The sequence below is a fragment of the Papio anubis genome, chromosome 16 (assembly GCF_008728515.1).
Source record: "Papio anubis isolate 15944 chromosome 16, Panubis1.0, whole genome shotgun sequence".
Classification (NCBI taxonomy): Eukaryota; Metazoa; Chordata; class Mammalia; order Primates; family Cercopithecidae; genus Papio; species Papio anubis.
In genome coordinates this window covers 85364021-85369255 of record NC_044991.1, presented here as the reverse complement: position 1 = coordinate 85369255, position 5235 = coordinate 85364021, and the positions used below count along the sequence as shown (strand labels likewise).

The following is a 5235-nucleotide window of genomic DNA, read 5'->3' as shown; positions in this document are numbered from 1 at the left end:
ACCATCGATGCACCAATGTTCCGTTTCTCCACACCCTCAACATAACTTGTTATTTTTCTTTTCTTTCTTTTTTTTTTTTTTTTAACAGGTGCGCGCCACCACACTGGGCTAGTTTTTTATTTTTTGTAGAGACAAGGTTTCTCCATGTTACCCAGGCTGGCCTCGAACTCGTGACCTCAAGTGATCCGCCTGCCTTGGCTTCCCAAAGTGCTGGGATGACAGGTGTGAGCCACTATGTCCGGCCGAAAAAGGAAGGAAATTCTGACACACGCTATAGCAGGGATGAACCTTGAGGACGTCATGCTAAGTAAAATAAGCCAGTCGCAAAAGGACAAATACTGCATGACTCCACTTACAGGAGACTTACAGGAGGTCCCTAGAGTAGTCAAACTGATAAAGACAGAAAGTAGAAGGGTGGTCACCAGGGGTGTGGGGAGGGGCGATGGGGAGTTAGTGTTTGATGGGTATAAGGTTTCAGTTTGGGAAAATCATAAAGCTCTGTGGCTGGATGGTGGTGATATTTATACAACGTCATGAATCTACTCAGTATCACTGAACTGCACATTTGAAATGGTTAACATGGGAAAGTGTATGTTTTGCATATTTTTACACACACAGAGGAAAGTTCACTTTGGCTGCAGGATGGAGATGGGCTACTGCAGGTGCATGGTGACCCAGACCCCGGCAAGGGGAGCAGGTGAGAAACTTGTGGATTCTGGAGAGATTTGAGACAGAACTGATGAGGATTTGCTTGCCACAAGGGTGTGGGGTGTGAGATAACTTCTAGTTTCCCAGCCTTAGCAAACTTCTATGTGCTGAGATTGGGAAGAGTGCGGGAAGAGCTGGCTTTAGAGACAGAGGTCAGAGGAGCTGCCATTGATGTGCCACACCTGAGATGCCCACTGCATGGCCACGCACCAGCTGCTGACCACGCATCATCTAGTTTAATACTCCCCACCCCAAATACATACACACACACATACACACAGGTGCAAACACACACACAGGCATACGTGCACACACACACAGGTATGCACACATACGTGGATGCACATGCAGACACATGGGAAGTACAAGGGGGGTGGTCACCTTCGGGATGGCAAACTGAGGCTCAAGAAATCCAGCTTCTCACTCATGCTCACACAACAAGCACATCTCAGAGGCAGGATTCCATCCCAGTCCTGTGCTACTCCAAAGCTTCTGCTTTTTGTTGGTTGGAGAAACATGGATTCCTTAGAATGAGGAGGAATCAGATGGGAAGGGAGAGGCAAGACTTGGAGGTGAGGAGGTCTGGGGCTTTGCTTGCCCCAGGGGTGAATGGAGAGGCCTGGGTCCAGGGAGGTGGGGAGGAGGAGGTGGAAGAGGACTGGTCCAAGAGACGGATAGGTGGATGTGTCTCTTCTGAGGGGAGAGTTTGGGTGGCAGAGAGCTCCAGGCAGCTGGCCTCCTGTGTTTGAGCCTGATGGGGAGGAGAGAGAGCCCTGGGGGGTGTGAAGCTGGCTCTCCCCAACCCACATAAGTATTGAGCACCCTGTGCCAGGCATTGAGGGCATTGTGGTCAAGGAGGTAGAAAGTCCTCATAGTGATTGTCTGCAGAGACGGCAGCTGCATTCACCTCCTGCAGCTTCTGTAACAAATGGCCACATTTCAGTGGCTTAAAGCAGCACACATTTTATTTTCTTCCTGTTCCAGAGGCCAGAAGGCCTAAATGGTTTCACTGAATGAAATGAAGGTGGCCACAGGGCTGTGTCCCTTCTGGAGGCTCTGGGGGTGAATCGATTCTCTGTCTTTTCCAGCTTCCAAAGGCTGCCTGCACTCCTTGGCTCGTGGCACCTTCTTCCATCTTCCAGGCCAGCAGCACAGCATCCTCCAGCCTCTCTCTGCTTCCATTATCACATTGCCTTCTTCTTTCTGTTGTGAGATCTCCCTCTGGCTACCTCTTGTTAAGACCCTTGAACATTTAGGGCCCACCCAGATAACCCAGATCATCTCTCCATCTCAAGGTTCTTAAGCACATCTGTGAAGTCCCTTTTGTTACATAAGGTGACATATTTACAGGGAACAGGGATTTGGACCTAGACAGTTTTGGGGGCATTATGTAGCCTCCTACAGCTACCAACAATTCCTCCTGTCCCTGTGTGCACATGCCACTCTTCCCATTGGAAGTGGAGTCTATTTCCTCTCCTCTTAAATCTGGGCTGGCCTGGGATTTGTCTGACACTATTCCAGTCTTGGGCTAGGCAGTAGCTTCTGCCTTTACTATTTTGGATTCTTAGAGGTGGCATGTAAAGAGATCTGACAACTCTGATGGAAAGAGGAATAGTTGGGAGGTCACTGAAGGGTAGGGAGAGAGAGAGGGGTGCCCAGCCAGACCCCAGTTTTCCAGCCCCACCAGCCATGACAGCAAGCATGGGAGTGAAGCCATCTCGGATCCTCTAGCCCTAGCTGAGTCACCCCAGCTGACACTGTGTGGAGCAGAGATGAACCATCCCAGCTGAGCCCTGCCCAGGTTTCTGACACACAAAGTGTGAGGCTCTTATTTCAAGCCACTAACAGTATAATCACCAGCTGCAGGGAGGGTGCTTTGAGAGCAAGGAATAGGCTGCCTGCTTTGGAGCAGTCAGTGGGGAACAGGAGCTGCTACAGGCAACCTGGGTGTCCCTGGGTAGTCTCAAGGTGGTAACGCACCCTTTCTGAGCCTTGTTTCCCCCAGAGAGGTGGACTAAAGGCTCCTGAGGACATTTCAGTATGCTGCCGGCCTCTGGAGTCTCTCTGTGGCTGCCCTGGACTCCCAGGGTGTGTGGGTCCCGAGGACTCCAACAATTCCATTTAAGGTGTTTTGTGCCAGTTCTTAGAGCATTAGCATCTTGGCCAGGTTTCGTGAGGAGTAATTCTCTGGGGTCCTTGTATCAGTCAGGATTCAACCAGAGAATAAACAAATGGGAGGCAGATATTGAGGGATTTATTGGGAGGAGTTGGCTTAGGTGACCGTAGGGCCTGGCCAGGTAAGTCTGGAATCCATGGAGAGATGGTGAGGACAGGCTGGGTCTCTCAGGCACCTCTCAGGCCGCTGTCACAGGAGGAATTTCTTCTTCTGCAGGGAGCCCCAGCCCAGTTCTAAGCCCTTTCCACTGATGGATTGGATCAGGTCCATCCGGGACATCCTAGATATTTCTCCTTTACCTGACGTCATGGGCTTTAATCACATCCACCAAATGCCATCACAGCAATACCTAGATGAGTATTCAGGTGAATAAGAGGACTGAGGCTTCAGCAGGTTAGCAATTCAAATTGCCTTCAAATTGTCCTTCACAGTCTTCCTTTGAACATATGCCCCCCAAATCCTAGGAGAGTGAAGGTGGCAGGAAAAAAATAAATATGATATATATATGACATGCATGGATACGTATGGAGTGTGTCTAAGTAAATATATATTTATATGTAAAACATATATATGTATCATTGCCCTCCAGCCCGGATGGGCCTGTTGACTCTCTTTTCTTTAGAAATCAACTCTGCACGAATGATTTAGAGAGAATTTATGTGTTCCTCTAAGTCACAAGGGTTTGCCCATATAATTAGCAATAATGATAAATAAAAATAAAATATGGGATTATATGTGGCCATTTATCCATAATAAAGCTGTAATTCCATCTGTGGGGATCATAAACCACTGAGCATGAGTGGGGTGTCCTGGAGGTTAGCTCCTGTCACCAGAAATGACATGAAATGACAGCTGACCATGTAAAAATGTGACACACCTCATGTTTAAATGATACAGCGGCACCTGAGGTTGCAGGGAGCTGGGGCAGCCAAGCCCTCCAAGAAGGACAGGAGGCCTGGGTACCAGCACTCCCGCCACGTCCCCTCGCTTCCTCCTGCAGGCAGTGGGCACAGGCAGGTGGAGACAGCCACTCCAAGGAACCAAGCTGTCTACATGCACCATCTCATCTAATCCTTCCAATGAACATGTCAGATGGGCACGGCCATTCCCCCATTTCACAGACCAGGCAACTGAGGCTCAGAGATGTAAGGCCATTTGTTCAAGGCCACAGAGCTCATTATGGGCAGCACAAAGAGTGGGCAGGGCAGTCTGACCCTATGCTCTCAACCAACACCAGTCAGGATTCCCTAGATAGAGATCATGTCATCAGCACTAGCATTGATATAGTGTCTTCCTGGTGCCAAGGACTCTTCATGAGACTTGACCAGCTCTCCACTATAGAAGGGAGGAAATTGAGGCTCAAAGAGTCGATGTCACGTGTCTCAAGGGTCCCAGTAAGTGAGGGTGGAGCTGGCGGGGGCATTCAGGTCTGTCTGGCAGCTGAGCTCTTAACCATGTGGATAAATGCCTGTCCCTCGCCTGTCCCAGAGAGCAGCTGGCATGTCACAGGGCCCCTGGGAAGCTGAGAAATGGGCCCCAAAGATATGAGGTCCCAATCCCTGGAACCTGTAAATGTGATCTTATTTGGGAAAAAATGTCTTTAATTAATGATTAAATCAAGGTTCTTGGGATGGGGAATTTATCCAGCATCATCTGGGTGACGGCGGATAACCTCCCCTTTTCATTTTCTATATTTTGACCTTAGCAAGCAGTTTTGATGGGCAGTGGAACGCTGCATTCCTCATTCCAGCTGAAGAGGAAAAGATCTCACAAGGAGAAGGGAGTATCAAGAGAGAGCAAGATTCTACACCCTTCCAAAGATCCCCTATGGTCAAAGTTCTTTGGCAAGCTCAGTCAATTCCTTTTGTTTTCCATTGGCAGAGGAAGGACAGGTGAGAGGAGCTGGGGGTAGTCATGAGCACCAGGGTTCTGCCCTCAGCAGCTCCCCAGCTTCTTTGAGAGAGCACTGCCTCTCAGCTCCAGCAGTCTCAGCTGGTAAGACCCAGGGATCCTGTTCTTTTCTGTAGTCCCTTGAAAATGAGGTCCAGTTAAGGTAGAGTAAGCAGTCATGCCATCTCAAGTGTCAGAACAGGGAGGCAGAGGGAGATTGGAGTCAGAGGTGGAGAGTTTGATGTGACTGCAGAGGCAGATTTGGGAGCGATGTAGCCACAAGACACTGCAGGAAAGCCTGGAGCCACCAGAAACTGGAAGAGGCAGAAAGGATCCTATCCTGGAACCTTTGGAAGGAGCACGGCCCTGCTGACACCTTGATTTCCGACTTCTGGCTCCAGACTGTGACAGTCAATCTGTGCTGTTTTAAGCCCCCCAGTCTCTGGTCATTTGTTATGGCA

General features: G+C 49.5%; 1 long non-coding RNA gene across 2 annotated transcripts; it reads left to right on the top strand.

Annotated features, from left to right (window-relative positions):
• Positions 1–262: 262 nt before the first annotated feature.
• Positions 263–4603, top strand: LOC103887918. Of its 2 annotated transcripts, none has more exons than XR_002515067.2 (3): positions 263–697; positions 1797–4029; positions 4590–4603. It is a non-coding gene; the product is annotated as an uncharacterized LOC103887918 (long non-coding RNA). The 2 variants fall into 2 exon arrangements; XR_002515068.2 differs by having other exon boundaries at positions 263–2527; positions 3101–4029.
• The last annotated feature ends 632 nt before the right edge of the window (positions 4604–5235 follow it).